This window comes from Mauremys reevesii, linkage group 12 (genome assembly GCF_016161935.1).
Source record: "Mauremys reevesii isolate NIE-2019 linkage group 12, ASM1616193v1, whole genome shotgun sequence".
In the NCBI taxonomy this organism is placed as follows: Eukaryota; Metazoa; Chordata; order Testudines; family Geoemydidae; genus Mauremys; species Mauremys reevesii.
Window position 1 is genome coordinate 52,068,092 of NC_052634.1, and position 16,444 is coordinate 52,084,535.

Here is a 16,444-nt window from a genome sequence, read left to right on the forward strand (position 1 = left end):
ATGTTGTGTGGATTCTGCTCACATAACAGAGAAAGTTGCCTGTGCAGCTCACAAGAGTAAATAGGGTCAGATCAGAAGATATCTTCTTTCCAAGTGGGAATTGTGCAGGGATGAACAACAGACCTAGTGCAGCTGTGTTGCCACTGTCTACTAGCACTGAAATGGTTCACAATGCCTTGGTTCAAGTGGCACCAGTTCTAAAAGTAAGGGTGATTTAGTGCTGTGGTTCTCAAACAGGGGTATCCAATGGTCTTCCAGGGGGTACAGCAACTCATCTAGATATTTGCCTAGTTTTACAACAGGCTACATAGAAAGCACTAGCAAATTCGTAACAAATTAAAATTCATACACTGGTTTGTTTATACTGTTCTCTATACTATACACTGAAATGTAAGTACAATACTTATATTCAAGTGATTTATTTTTATAAATATTGCATCTGATTTTGTAAGCAAGTAGTTTTTAAGTGAAGTAAAAATGGGGGTATGCAAGAGAAATCAGACTCCTGAAAGGGTACAGGTGTCTCTAAAGGTTGAGACCCACTGATTTAGTGCAGGTACCACTGGTAACATAGAACCCTGCAAAAACTTCTAGTGCAGATGAATTTGAGGGCAAGCCAGAGAGAAACAGCTGCGGAGCATGCTAGACAGGGCTGACCTGTCCGCATTGTCTGTGCCTGACAAGCTGTCATGTGGTACAGAGGCGCCTGTGAGAGGTAGGGCAAAGCAAGAGGGTTTGATTAGTTGCTAGGAGCTCCACATGCTAATCAGGAGGCGTGTTTCTGTAAATAGCGACATAAACATCTTCTAATGGCCAGTCTTCTAAAGCTGTCTCAATTGTGCTTTAATGAAATGGGAACCTGGTTTTAGATTTTTGTTCTTTAATTCACTGGGGGTGAAACCCGTTGTATGAAAACATTCACCATGGGAAGAAAGCTTGTGCACATTAGCCTGGGTGTGTAACTGAGTGCAGTGTGTGGAGTGGCAGTGTCATAATCAATGAAGTTAATCTGGGGTGTGATTATTGCTACTTGAATGCTTTCAGGATCATTTCTGTAGTTTGTAACTAGAGAAGTGTGGTTGAAAGTGTCTGACCTTGCTAACCACAATGAGGAGTTAAAGTGTTCTCTTCTGAGCATGAAGTGTGTGGACAGTGTTGCTTTAGTGCATCTGCTGTCTGCTATTGATGACTGTTCTTGCTTTCCTTTTGGGAAGCTGGAAGGAAGAGAACACAGACTGAGTGGTTAGTCCTTATAAAGCAAGTTTAAAAATAAATGTTTTGGTTTTCTTTTCTGTTATCTGAATTTTTTTGAAGCTTCTGTGCAGTTCTGTTTAGTTGCAAGTCTTAATTTGATTTGGTAGAATTTGGAAGAGAAGTAAAGTTGTGAACATGGTGTTTTAAAGATTTCTAGTTCAGTACTTACTGAAAGATTTTTAAAATTTCTTTATGCTGCTCTCTTTTTTTCTTGTAATCTATTTCAGAATTTAGGTAGGGTCCTGTGCCTGCACGTTCTCTTCCTTTTCCACTTGCTTCTCTCTTCTTCCCTTCCCATTTTTCAGGAAGCTCCTATTTTTTTTTACTTCTCCTGCTCTGGCAGGGGGTACGCAGTTTGTTCTTGGCCCCAAGCCCATCAGACAATCCACACAGGATCTGAGAGTTGCTGTCTCTTGGCTGTTTAGTGGGTAGAGGGTTCTAAAGCTGTCTCAGGGTATGTCTACACTATGGGATTATTCCGATTTGACAAAAAACGGTTTTTGGAAACAGATTATATAAAGTCAAGTGAACGCAGCCACACTAAGCACATTAATTCGGAGGTGTGCATCCATGTACCGAGGCTAGTATCGATTTCTGGAGCGTTGCACTGTGGGTAGCTATCCCATAATTCCTGCAGTCTCCCCCGCCCATTGGAATTCTGGGTTGAGATACCAGTGCATGATGGGGCAAAAACAGTGTCGTGGGTGATTCTGAGTAAATGTCGTCAGTCAATCCTCCCTCCGTGAAAGCAACGGCAGACAATAATTTCATGCCCTTTTCCCTGGATTGCCCAGGCAGATGCCATAGCACGGCAACCATGGAGCCCGTTCAGCCTTTTTTTCACCGTCACTGTATGTCTACTGGATGGTGCTGACAGACGCGTACTGCAAGTTAGCAAAGATGGTTGCCAGCCAAGCCATACCATACTATGCCATCTGCTGCTTTGCAAATTGACAATGACAGTTACAAGTTATACTGTACAGGTGAGTAGTCTCTTGGTCTATCTAAGGCCGTGATCAAGTGTCTTGGTGTTTTTGGTCTTTTGGCCTCAAGATGAAAACCTTGTCTGTGTCTTGGGAACCTTGAGGTAAAAAATTATCTAAGTTGTATCTGCTGCTGTCATGGGTGCTCTTGGCTAGCCTTGGTGAGGTCAGCTAGGGGTGCATGGATGAAAATGGGAATGACTCCCCAGGTCATTCTTTCCTTACATTTTGTCTAATGGAGAGTAAGTCCTGTCTAGACTATCAGGCAAGCCTACTAAAGACCCAGAGAGGCAAATGGTGGCTCCAGGTCAGAGCCCCAGACATCCGGCAGAAATGATGAGCGGCATGTCATTCTAGGGGGTGCCCCTGCAACAACCCCACCCATTGCTTCCCTTCTCTCCCACTGCTTCTGGGCTAACATTATCCCCCATTTGTGTGATGAAGTAATAAAGAATACATGAATTTGAAACAACACTGACTTTATTGCCTCTGCAAGTAGAGCTCAAAGTGGGGAAGGGAGAACAGCCTCCAGCTACTATGATATTCCAGGCAGGACTGAATCTCCAGGAGACAAAGCTTAAAGAAGAGAATTACCTGGGAGTCATTCCCATTTTTGCCCAGGCATCCCTGGCCCACCTTACCAAGGCCAGCCAGGAGCACTCACAGGACGATGATGACAGATATCAGTCCTACTATAACGTCTGCCCTTGGGAAGGGAAGGAAAGTGGATGCTGTTGTGTAGCGCTGCTGCACTGTGTCTGCCAGCAGCATCCAGTGGACATACGGTGACGTTGAAAAAAGGCAAGAAACAATTTTTTTCCCTTCGCTTTTGGGAGGGGCAACATAACCCTGAACCACCCGCAACAATATTTTTGACCCTTCAGGCTTTGGGAACTCAGCCAAGAAATCAAATGGTTCTCGGAGAGTGCGAGAACTGTGGGATAGCTACAGTCGTCAGTCGTCCCTCCCTCCGTGAGCGTCCATTTCATTCTTTGGCTTTCTGGTACTCTTGTCTCAGCTCCTTAAGTTTCAGCACTGTGTTGAGTCCCTGTTGTGGCCTCTGTCCATCATAGCCTTGGAGATTTTTTTTCAAATGCTTTGGCAGTTTGTCTTTTAGAACAGAGTTCTGATAGAACAGATTCATCTCCCCATACAGAGACCAGCTTCAGTATCTCCCGTATGGTCCATGCTGGAGCTCTTTTTTGATTCTGGGACTGCATGGTCACCCGTGCTGATCAGCGCTCCACGCTGGGCAAACAGGAAATGAAATTCAAAACTTCATGGGGCTTTTCCTGTCTACCTGGCCAGTGCATCCGACTTCTGATTGCTGTCCAGAGCGGTCACAATGGTGCACTGTGGGATAGCGCCCGGAGGCCAATACCATCGAATTGCAGCCACACTAACCCTAATCCGAAATGGCAATACTGATTTCAGTGCTACTCTCCTCGTCGGGGAGGCTTACAGATACTGGTATTAAGAGCCCTTTATATCGACATAAAGGGCTTCGTCGTGTGGACGGGTGCAGGGTTAATGCGGTTTAATGCTGCTAAATTTGATATAAACTCGTAGTGTAGACCAGGCCAGAGAGAGCAGCAGGTTTCCCCTATTGTTTCCTGCTGTTGTTTTCTTGACTAGTTTCTCCTCTGCACCAACTTGCTCTTTTGCTTTGTGAGCCTGGCTAGCTCAGCTGGCAGAGCATCAGCCTTTTAATCTGAGGGTCCAAGGTTCAAGTCCTGGGTCAGATGATAAATTACTCACCAAGATCTTAAACTGTCTTTCTCACATCCTCTTTGATGTTACTTTTTTGTCTTCAGGATTTTCCCTTTCCTCAGAAGGGCCTTTTTGTGTGTGGGTTTGAAGGGGCAACTTCCTGACAGCCCCTCTGTCCTTGCAGCCTGGAGGAATAAAGGCCTCTGGGCATAGAGCATGTTCCTTCCCTACACACACACACACACACACACACACACACACAATGTCCCTAAGGAATTAGAATCACCTGCTGCCTTCCCCTGTCCTGCTGGATCCCCAAATGAAGATGCTCTTCAGCCTAAACCCATGTCCCCTCTTTTCCCAGTGCCCCTCAGACCCAACCCACAGTCCCTCCTATGCTCACTGCTCCTCACTCCCAACCAGAGCCTGCTCCTCTTCACCCTTCTCCTCTGTCCCAACCCACGGCCCCCTCCTATTCCCAGTGCCCCTCAATCCCAACCCACAGCCCCCTCCTATTCCCAGTGCCCCTCAATCCCAACCCACAGGCCCCCCCTCCTCACGCTGCTCCTCAATCCCAACCCAGAGACCCCTCCTATTCCCAGTGCCCCTCAATCCCAACCCACAGCTCCCTCCTTCCCTCCAGCAGCAGGTGCTTCAGACCCCCTCAGGAAGATTTTCTTGCAAGGTTTCGTGTAGGAGTCTGCATGTGGATTTTACGGTATGTTGGAAATAGGTTGGGTTGTTTGCCGAAATGATCACTTGTGGCTGGTGTTGGATTCCCAGTCTCCTTGTTATTGGATCAGGAGAAACAAAGGGTTGTTATCCTTGATGTGTGAATCAAGGACTCAACCCTGGTGCAAACTAAATGAGCTGCCCACAGATTCTGGCAGCCACAATAAGCATTTGGTGCAAGAGCTCAGACCTATCCCTGTCCCAGAAGGAGGGGGTCATCTGTGTGGGGCTTGGACCACTGACCTATCAGCTCTTAACTCCCAAACTTTCAGTAACTCTATTATCAGTGCCTGCGAGTGTAATTTAAACCATAAGAAAAACCACACTGGGCTAGACCAAAGGTCCATCTAGCTCTGAATCTTGTTTTCTGACAGTAGCCAATGCCAGGTGCCCCAAAAGCCACTCCCCAAGGCACCACTGGGAGTTGAACCCAGGATCTCCTGTTTACAAAACAGGTACTTTAACCAGCTAAACCAGGGTGCCTGTCTGTGACTAAGGTACAGCATCTGCTCACAACTGACTCCCTGGGCCCCACAAAGCAGAGCAGCAGGTGAGGTTTTTTTTGTGTCTGTCTGTCTGTCTCTGTCTCTGTCTCTGTCTCTGTCTCTGTCTCTGTCTCTCTCTCTCTCTCTCTCTCTCTCTCTCGCCAGGTCTGCACTACAAAGTTATTTCAGCAGAATTATATTGCTCAGGTGTGTGAAAAACACACTATGCTCCCTCGGTTGGCACTGCAATGCCACATCTGGTGACAAAACTGCCCTGTTTTGGTGACCAAATAAAACCACTTAGATGAGCTTTTTGCAGCAAACTTAAAGTGACAGAGTGTCAGTGTAGACGCTGCTGTTCATTATATCACCATAACTGGCCTCTGCCAGTATCCCACAATGCCCGCTGTGAACTCGCCTGCCCTGCATTCCTGCTACAGAGCCATGGGCCCCTCCCCTTTCATCGCTCCAGGAAGTTCTGACAGCTGAGCCTGCTGCTCTGCTCCAGCAGCCAGGAGCAAATCACTGCCGTGGATGCTGCTCTCTCGCCCTGCGAACACAGAGCAGGGTAGCGGGAACTTCCTTACATGGGGCACCGGCATCCGAACTGTGACACCCCCAGGACACCCCTTCCCTAGAGGAGGCTCTTACCTTCTAAACAGGGACGGCTGTTTTCTAGTAAAATCACTAAAAGGGAAGGAGAAAACTCGAAAGAGGTTCCTCCTGGCGCTCACGTCCGTGAACCCGAATACTCTCTCAGTCCTCAAAGGAGACCTGGAGAAGGAGACTTGCTGAAGCAAAGCCACAGGGGTCTCTGAGGTTTCCCTGGCCCCTCGCCCCTGTCCTGCCTGGCTGATGTCAGCATCTCTCTGTGAGGTCACCACCTCCCCACCACCTTTGACCAATAGTCTGAGGTCCTGCAAAAGGCCTTTGTGATGTCACTGCCTGTCACGGACTCACAGATCGTGCCCACTCTTGGCCCTGTGCGGTCCATGGGGGGGTGCCCCTTTCAGTGCGACAGCCCTTCTCGGGGGTCCACTCTCTCTCGGGGTCAGGCCCCCCACCTCCTGGAGCCGCACCTCTCTGAGCCTTAGCACGTCTGTCTCTCGCCATGGGCCCCCTCAGGGAGTCCACGCGCTCTGGACCCCCTGGGCCTCCTCACCCCCGAAGGGGTTGATGCCCCCTGTTCTCTAGACCGGAGTGACTCTCAGCCAGCATAAAACAGGAGGGTTTATTAAGAGTTGAACACAGCACAAGAAACTCTCAGGGCCTCAGGCCTGGCCTCCCTCAGCCCAGCACATCCCAGTCCCCCTGCAGCCAGGTGGGCTCTGCCTGCTTCCCCTCGCCAGCCCCGAGCCCCCCTGCTTCCCAGCTGGGCCTCCGATATCCCCGGCCCCAGGCCCCACCTCTGTCCATTGTCTTTTCTCCAGGTAAACAGGGTTGCCTGGGCCTCCTCCCCTCTCTGCCCTCCTCTGGCTGGAACAGGTTGGTCACGGGGTCCTCTCCCCGCAGCCCATTGTCCTCTCACTGGCCAGAACTGGCTGTGACTCCTGAGCTGGGTCACCAGGTCACCAGTTGCTGGGGTCTCCATCCTCCAGGCCATCAGCCGGGGTCCCAAGTCCCTCTCCGATCCTCTGTAACAACAAACTCCCTCTCCCCTCACCTCGTTAAACCAGTAACACCCAGGGACACTGAGTCCCGCTCCCTGTGCATGCGAACCACTGGAAAACACAGAAAACCCTAAGAAAATCCCCCACTTCGTCACAGAGCCCAGCACCTCTCCTCCTCTGGGCACCTAGAGCAGAGGCGGCTGGTGCTGATGGCTCCAAGGGACGGCTTAAAAGCCACAGAGCAACTGAGGTCAGGGCCAGAGGAGGGCAGGCCCATGCCTATGTGTGGCCTTCAGACAGGCACAAAAACACCCAGCCAGGCTGCTCCCTGCCATGCCAAACACTCGCTGAAGGCCACCCACAGACCAGCATGCAGGGCGGCTGCTGATGCTCAGTGGCCAACATCAGAAGATGGTAGGAAAGCAGGGCCAGCCCCCCTGGTGCAGCCTCTGACCGTTCCCACTCAAGGTGCTCACTTTTGCAATGGGGCAGGAGATTTTACCCCAAGAGGCTTTTCCCCAGCTGGCGAGAAGCAGAGAAACACCCAGGCTCCCAAGGGGCTATGTAGCAAACCCCCTCAAGCACAGGGACAGGAGCACACTTGGAAGAGGGAAACTGCTCCACACGCTAGCCCGGGCAGCCGCCCATTTTCTTTGGCAAGTCAGGAAGGGCAAAGGCGAGACTGGAAGCACCTGGGGCTCATGCCCCAGCCTTTGTGACACCCAACCCCCAACTCCTTCCCGGGGCTCTAGCTGAAGCCAGAGCATTGGCCTGAGCCGCCAAGAAGAGGTTCCAGCCCTGAAGGGAGCAGGACTTTCAGCCCAAAGGTAAAACTGCACAAGCACAACCACGAAGGGACTTGAACCTCAATCGCCTGATCCGAAGTCAGACGCCTTATCCATTAGGCCACGTGGTCACACAGGAAAAGGCCCTCCAGGCACTTCTTTGGAAAAGGCCGACACTGACGCCTCCAACGAAGTGGGGATTCACCCACGAAAGCTCATGCTCCAATACGTCTGTTAGTCTATAAGGTGCCACACGACTCTTTGCTGCTTTTGCAGACACTGTGTTTCTCAGGTCAGCTACTGAGGGGGGCTGAGACTCTCTGGGCACAAGAAGTCGAGTTCCCAGCGACACGTGAGACTTAATTCTCTGGAGCCAGGTGCAGGGTTTCGGCAGGGAGGCTCAGGCATGGGGGATTGGGGTGCAGCGGACGGACCGGCTGTCTAGGTGGGGAGATTTAGTCTCACTGAGGAGGAGGAGGAGGAGGAATCCTGCTGACAGGCAGTGGCCAGGGCCGGTGCAACCACTAGGTGAACTAGTCGGCCGCCCAGGGTGCCAAGTGGTTGGGGGCACCAAAAAGCACACTCAGGGGGGGCGGGGAGTGGAGGTGAGCTGGGGCAGGGGGCTGGGAGGTGCGGGGGGAGGGCTGCCCACAGCAAGTAACGGGGGCGGGGCCTGCAGGGGAACCGCTCCCTGTCCCAGCGCACCTCTGCTCCGTCTTCTCCTGAGCACGCCGCCCCTGCTCTGATTCTTCTCCTCCCAGGCTTGCTGCACTAAACAGCTGATTGGCACCGCAAGCCTGGGAGGCGGGAGCTGGGGAGCGGCGCCGGCGGGCTCAGGGGCGACGGCGGTGTGGAGGTGAGCTGGGGTGGGGAGCTGCTGCAGTGGGGGCTGCCTGGCTCTTGGGGCGGCCGAGGGGAAGGGGCGGCACGTCGGGCTCTTTGGCAGTGGGTCCTCGGTCCTCTTGGAGGAAGGACCTGCCACCAAATTGCCGCCAAGAAGGCGGCGCGGTGGAGCTGCTGCCAATCACTATCATGACTTTTTTTCCCCTGCCGCTTGGGGTGGCAAAAACCCTGGAGCCGGCCCTGGCCCCAGCACACGTCACAGCCCCAGCACACGTCATAGCACGTCACAGCCTGGGGCAGGGAGATATTGGGGGAGGGAATGAGGGAAGATGGGGGGAGGGACAGCCCCATAGACCCATAGGGGCAGAGAGATATTGGGGGAGGGGATGGGGGAGAAAGGGGAGGGAGAGACCCAGCCCCATAGACCCATAGGGGCCGGGAGATATTGGGGAGGATGAGGGAAGAAGGAGAGACCCAGCCCCATAGACCCATAGGGGCAGGGGATATTGGGGTCTGGAGGAGGAGAGGAGAGGGTGTTGACAGAGACCCAGCCTGGGGTGCAGGGGAAATGGGGTGGGGTGGAGGGAGCTGGGGGAGAGAAGAGACATGTGGGGTGAGGGTGTGGGGGGGTGAAATGTTGGTCCAGGGAAACTGAGTCACTCTCAGGCCATGTTGTGCAGGGGGGGAGCACAGGGGCAGGGAGAGAGACCCAGCCCCATAGAGCCCAAGAGGGATATTGAGGGCAGGAGAGGGGATGGCGGAGGAGAGACCAATCTCCATAGACCCCCCAGAGGCAGGAAATGAGGGGAGAAGCGGGGAGGGAGGGATCCAGCCCTATAGACCTGTAGGGGCCGGGAGATATTGGGGGCAGGAGGGGAGAAGGGGGATTGGCAGAGACCCAGCCTGAGGTGCAGGGGAAATGGGCTGGTTTGGAGGGAGCTGGGGAGGAGAAGAGACACAGGGCAGGACACATGTTGGGACAGGGAAACTGACTCACTCCGAATACATGCGGAGCAGGGCAGGGCGGAGGCAGATCATGCTGGTCCCAGGGTAATTTCGGGGGGTTCTGATTCCCCACTCAGCCGGGGGGCTCCCCTCTGGGCTGAGGGGCCCGGGGGTGGGGCGGTGCAGGGGCTGGGTGTGTGTCAGGCTGGGGAGCTGCCTGGGCAGAGGGGCTGGAACCAGGGGCGGCTCCAGGCACCAGCTCACCCAGCGCCTGGTGGGGGTGACAAGCTGCGGGGGGGGGGGGCTCTGCTGGTCACCGCGAGGGCAGCAGGCACCCCAACCCCTCCCCCACTCTACTCTCCTCACCCCACTCCCCTCCCAGAGCTGGGGGAGAACCCAGGAGTCCTGGCTCCCAGCCCTGCCCCTCCCCCATATTTCCATATGGCTCCATCCAACAGCCCCCCCCCCGAGCGGGGAGAGACGAGGCCAAGGGGGGGGGCGCTGTGGGCGTGGCGCTGCGGGGCAGGGCCCGGCCACGACCCCGGGACCCGGGAGTGCGCGTCAGGCGCCGGCGGGGGGCGGGGCCGGGGCTCTCGGGGGGCGGGGCGGGAAAGTTGCTCAGACAACGCCCCCTCCCGGTGCACTCTGGGAAGCGTAGTTCTCTCTCTCGCTCGCTCTGTCACACGCGGCCTCTATTCGCCGCGCCCCTCCCCGCTCCCTGATTGGCGGAGAGCGCGGGACAGAGACTTGGCGCGTGGGGAGGCCCGGTTCCTCGCCCGAGGCCGCTGCCCCCGCCGGGCGCGCGCTGTGGCCGTTGGGATTGGAATCCCGCGTGGGATCCGGGCTGGGGTCCCAGGGCAGAGGCAGCGCGGAGTGAAAGGGCTTCACCCCCCCCCCATCTGGGCCTGGGGGGCAGCAGCGGGGGGGGGGCTGAGCTGCCTGGGAGCAGCCCCACAAGCGGCAGCCTGGGGCCGCGGGGCCCCTCAGACCCCCCCAACCTGCCCCGCAGTGTCCCCCGCTGTGACCCTCCGCCCCGGCGCCCTCCCCACCCTGTCTGCTCTGCCCGGCCTGTCCCTTCGCCCCCTTCCTCAGCGCCCCGACCCCGCCCTGCTCCCCTCCCCATCCCTGTCCTCAGCACCCTGCCCCCTCAGCGCCCGACCTCCTCCTCCCGCCCCACCCCGACATCCCCTCCCGTCCTCAGCACCTCGAACCCGCCCTGCTCCTCCTCCCATCCCTGTCCTCAGCGCCCCGCACCTGCCCCTCCTCCCCCACAGCGCCCCGCCCCATTGCCTCCAGCCCATTTCTCCACGGCTGGGCCCCACTTTCCCATCCCCACTGCCCCAGTCCATCCCCAGGGTGTGAGGTTCCTCATCTCCCATCTCTGCTGCCCCCAACCTGCCGGGTTCCCCTTTTCAGCCACTGTGGGGTCCTCCAACCCGCCCCCCCCCATCCACTCTGGGCTCTAAATCCCACATTCCCACAATGCACCTTGGTAACCCCACCCTCCTCTGTCCCTAATCCCCCTAGTCCCTTCCCTGAGGTCCCCCTGGACACCCCAACCCACAGTCCGGCCCCCACATACATCCCAGTCACTCATCACACGCTGAGCTAGTCCTTCAGGGGCCCCCACAGCCCCCCAAACTCCCCATCCATGAGCCCCGTGGGCCTGTCGCCGGGAAGTGGGGGAAGCTCCCACTTTGATGCCCAGAACCCCCCTTATCACCCGCTAGCTCCTGGTGTTCTGGCCGGTGTCCAACTTCCCCTTCGCTGTTGGTCCTCAAACCTCCTCCAAGCAACCCCCCCCCCAGTCCCTTAAGCTGCCAACCCGCCCCGGGAGCCCACCCCGGGGGGGGGCCCCCCCCCTGAAAACCCGCCGGCACCATGGGAGTGGTAGTGTCCACTGCCTCCATCTCCCACCAGCCAGGACAGGCCCTACAGCACCATGGGAGTGGTCGTGTCTCCTGCTTCCATTTCTTGACAGCCGCTGCCAGGCCCGGCCCAGACTTCCCGTTTCTGGTGTGAGTCCGGAAGCAGATGCTGCCATGAGGCGGTGCTGGGAAGGGTGGTGCTGGTGTCAGGGGAAAGCAGGAGGAGTAGGTGGGGTCTGTGCTCCTGCGGGGAGGTGCTGCCCTTGCTGTGAAAAGGCCCGCCATTAGGGAGATGTCATCTCCTGCCCTGCCACGCTCTGCACCAGCCCCTGCTTGTCACAGGAGCAGGGCTGGCTCCAGGCACCAGGGTAGCAAGCAGGCTCTCTGTCCTCCCCTTATGCAGCCCAGGTGGGGAACGTGACCTGGATGCAGGGAGCCCTGATGTCGCTCCTTGCTCCCCCTTACGGCCCCTAGGGGCACGGAGGAACATTGGGGGAGCAGTATCCGCTCATCACCACTCTCTCCCGTTCTCTTCCTCCCTCCCCCCATGTTCCTATGCCGGGTGGGAGCGGGGAGAACTCTGGGCACCACCCCAAGCAGCACTCCCCTGCCCGCCGGGAGCAGTGTCTGACTTTACACCAGCAGCACAAACCTCTCTGCTCCTGTACAGCACTGCCCTTGACCACGGTGCCCTGGGCAATTCCTGGTGGCACCCACCCCTAAGGCTGGCCCTGGCTATGGGCTTCAGAGGAGTGAGCAGACCAGGCGGCCATGGAGAGCTCCAGCCCCTGTTCTCCTCCTAGCTTCTAGCAATCAGAGGCCAGGGACATGCTTCCATGCTGATGACAGGTACTGCTCGATAACGATCCAAAGTACAGGGGCGGCTCCAGACCCCAGCACGTGCTTGGGGCGGCATGCTGTGGGGGGCGCTCTGCTGGTCCCGGGAGGGTGGCAGGCGGCTCCAGTGGACCTCCCGCAGGGGTGCCTGTGGAGGGTCCGCTGGTCCCGTGGCTGGGGTGGAGCATCCGCAGGCACGTCTGCGGGAGGTCCACCGGAGCCGCTGGACAGGCGACCGGCAGAGCGCCCCCCGTGGCGTGCCACCGTGCTTGGGGTGGTGAAATGGCTAGAGCCGCCCCTGCCAAAGTACATTCATATTCCTCATCTGAGTCAGATGCCACCAACCGAAGATTGATTTTCCTGTCTAGTGCTTCAGGTTCTGTACTGTTCGCATCAGAGTGTTGCTCTTTGAGGACTTCTGACAACATGTTTCACACCTCGTCCCTCTTGGATTTTGGAAGGCTCTTCAGATTCTTAAACCTTAGGTCGAGCGCTGTAGCTATCTCTAGAAATCTCACGTTATACCTTCTTTGTGTTTTGTCAAATTTGCAGTGAAAGTGTTCTTAAAGTGAACAACATGTGCTGGGGCATCACCCAAGACTGCCATAAAACGAAATATATGGCAGAATGCAGATAAAACCATGGAGCAGGAGACATACAGTTCTTCATCAAGGTCTTCAGTCACAAATTAATGCATTATTTTTTTAACGAGCGTTATCAGCATGGAAGCATGTCCTCTGGAATGGTGGTTGAAGTATGAAGGCATATGGATGTTAGCATATCTGGCACGTTAATACCTTGCAACGCTGGCTACAAAAGTGCCATGAGAGAGCCTGTTCTCACTTTTAGGTGACGTATATAAGACATGGGCAGCATTATTCTAGTAAATGTAAACAAACTTGTTTGTCTTAGCGATTGGCTGAACAAGAAGTAGGACTGACTGGACTCTAAAGTTTTACATTGTTTTCTTTTTGAGTGCACTTATGCAACAAAAAAATCTACATATGCAAGTTGCACTTTAATGATAAAGAGATTGCACTGCAGTACTTTATATTTTACAGTGTAAATATTTGTAATAAAACTATATATAGTGAGCACTGTACACTTCGTATTCTGTGTTGTAATTGAAATCAATATATTGAAAATGTAGAAAAACAAAAATAAATTTAAATTGGTATTCTATTGTTTAACGATGTGATTAAAAGAGATTAATCGTGATTTTTTTAAAGTTAATTGTGTAAGTTAACTGCGATTAATTGACAGCCCTAGATTTGAATTTTTCTGTCACATGCAGGACAAGCTGGAATAGCTGTGTCTATTGGGTTTCCGGGAAACCCAAAGCCCGCCCCATGCTAACGCATCCCCAGCCTAAGGAGGTTCCACAGGGCCTCAGAAACCCACTAATTGCGGGGGACAACTAATAAAAGAACAGGGACAGGAGTGCGGTCAAAGGGTCATAAGAAGGGAGCCTGACGGGGACACTGAGCAGAGAAGCAGAGAAGCAGCCCCCACTGCTCCTCGAAGGCGTCAAGGGAGCCAGCGGATGCCGCCCAGAGGAACTCTGCCCGGATACGTGAACGGACTAAGGATCAGAAACAAGCCCCACAGTCGCAGGAGCCTGGGGAATTGTGCTGTGAAATGGTTTCCTGTTCTGACATGTCCCCAATTGCCCTTTTGCCCTAACAGGCTGCAGCGCAACATCCATGTTTTGCTCCAGCTCATTCCGTCCTCCCAGGGGCCGGGAAGGAAATGGCTGCGGTGGAGCCAGTTGAGGAGGATTAGCAGGGAGTTGCTGGCGGGTTCCCTTGGCGGGAGAAAGGGCAGTAAATACATAGGGGGTGGGAACTTCCAGGAAGGTTGGTCTGGGTGGGAGAGGGCAGGAAATCCCCAGGGTGGGGGACAGGGTGTGACAAACCTGCTGGGATTTGTTTACTGTGAGGCTCCAGCATTTCTCAAATGTGGCCAGCAGGGGCTTTTATTGTGGCCACAGCCTCCCGGGCTGTAACTGAGGGAGTCCGGTGGGGCTCAGGCTTCAGGCTTCTGCTCTGGGATGGTGGGCGACAGGCTCAGTCAAGATACATGGAACGTAGGCTGGGTGGGGAGAAGTCTGTGTAACTCATCCAGTTATTGATACACATGTGACTCGAATATTACCAATCTGTGTGTGTGTCCCCCCACACACAACCCCCCCCCAACCAACCATCTCCCAAACAGACCCTCAGTCCGGAAAACATTCATCCCTCATATTGTTAAAAAGATTCAAAGGAAACAGAAGAATCCCAGCTTTTAAAACAATCCTCTAGCAAGACAAAGAAACTCACATCTGTAGACTCAGAAAACACTCCCAAGAAATTTTAACAATATGTTGTTATGAAGAAACCAAAGTGCTAAAGAAACCTGATTTTTCAACTACTTTAAAAATCTTCTCAAATCAGCATCTTTAAACTGAAACTTTTTCTGCTTTTTAACCAGACAATTCTCCCCAGAAGAAGAGGCACTGGTCCTGGAGACACTGCAATACCAGGTCAATGCATGCGGTGGACAGAGCAAGCTCCTATTCCATCCCCTTGTTTCAAAAATCAATTTAATATACAGTCCTCAAATAAAGGACCTATCAGATACAACTTTAGATAATGTTTCTTCAAGGTTCCCAAGACACAGACCAGGTTTTCATCTCGAGGCCAAAAGACCAATAACATCAAGACAATTGATCACGGCCTTGGATAGGCCAAGAGACTACTCACCCCATCTGAGCTCAACGAGCCAACTGATAAGAACAGATTTAAATTTTATTAGAGAATATTTAAAATAAACGATACAAAGTGTTTGAAGCGTCAGTTATTGTGTCATTGGGGGTAACATACAGGTTGTGGGGGGATGTTAGCATTTTGGTGTTAGGCAGCATATACAGATACACAGTCTGTCATGTCCCCAATGCGGGGTACGGTGGGAGAGTTCAAGGTACAGCCAGCAAGCAGTGAGGGCACATCACTCATACAAACAGGTTATGGATAGTCGTGGGCATGAATAAATGAGCGGACTGGGTAATGATGATAGGATGACCCTCACAGGGCAGAGTTCAGTTTGGTTGGTTCAGGGCTCAGGGGATAAAGTCCAACAGAGGAAGTTTACAGGTCTCTTCCCCCTTGTGGGTGCACGAAGTCACGCCGGCTCACTCTTGGTATTGACGGTGGCCGGTGACGTGCTCTGTGTAAATGTCTCTGGACCACCAAATAGCGTCCGAGACCATTAGGCATCTCATGAGCCGTGCGTAGCGACGGCCCACCCCACAGGTCCGCAGCACGCGCTCATTAAGGGGGTCCCAGGCGCCCAAGGCCCCAACGATCAGAGCGTTGGTGTAGACCTCATAGCCCTTTGCTCGCAGGGTGTCAGCCAGGGGAGCGTACTTTTCGAGTTTGCGGGCTCGGGCTTGGCGGAAGGCCGTGGTCCTATTCTCGAACGGGACCGTCCGCGTCGACGAGGATGATCTTTTCCGGTCCTCATCCGTGATGGCGATGTCCGGCGCAGCGGGCTGTCGGTGCCGGGGATGGCGCGATTGACAGCGATCTCTCCCAGGTGCGGGGCGATGGCCTTCACCAGGCGGTCCTGGACGGCGTTGTGGTGCAGCTGCCAGGCTCTGCCGTGGGGTCTGCAGCTGCACAGGACGTGGGGCAAGGTCTCCATGGCGTACCCGCACCTCCGGCAGCGTTTGTCCGGGTTCCCGTGGCAGATGGCTCCGTTGAGGGGCGCAGTTCAGCCGGGCGCGGTGTATGAACCGCCAGTCGGCGAAACGGATGAAGCTGCCTGAGGGGAGGAAGTGGTTGCTGGAGTCCCACTTGCTGGTGACCTCAAAAGCCTTGCCCTGGTCCGGCTTTTTCTTCAGGGTGTCCACGTAGAGCGCGCGGGTGGCGGCCTTCAGCGACCTCTCCAGCATGCCTCTGGCTCCAGGGCTGACGATGGTGTTGTCCTCCGTCCCGATCTGCGGTATCAGGACTCCTAGCTCCCGCCGATCTTCGCTCCATACCCAGCGGCAGCCCAGTCGCTTTCCCAGTCGGCGGGTGGCGTTGCGGGCGCGGGTCCACAGCGGCGGCGTCGCCCCTGAACGGGCCGAATTCTCCATCCAGGGAGCCGCTCAGGAAGGTGGCCATGTCTTGGTCGGAGGGAGGTCTGCCGATTCGCCTCGCGGTGGCGGCGCGCAGGGCGGTCGTCGCGATGTTCTTAACTGTGGCGTCCGGGCACGTCAGGAGGCGGAAGGCGTGCGTGATTACCGCGATGTCGCAGAGGTCTCCCATGCGGGGGACGTTGGCGCCCCCGTGACGGTGAGCGATGTATACGAGCTCGTTGCTGGCGTTCTGGGGTAGGGACAGCCACTTCTGAACCAGCTGCCGGATG

At 54.9% G+C, this 16,444-nt stretch overlaps 1 non-coding gene and 1 pseudogene across 1 annotated transcript; one reads left to right on the forward strand and one right to left on the reverse strand.

Annotated features, from left to right (window-relative positions):
* Positions 1–1,030: 1,030 nt before the first annotated feature.
* On the forward strand, positions 1,031–1,244 carry LOC120376578. The gene has a single exon (XR_005587436.1). It is a non-coding gene; the product is annotated as a small nucleolar RNA U3 (small nucleolar RNA).
* A 13,295-nt stretch (positions 1,245–14,539) lies between these two features.
* On the reverse strand, positions 14,540–14,792 carry LOC120376491 (annotated as a pseudogene).
* Positions 14,793–16,444: the final 1,652 nt, after the last annotated feature.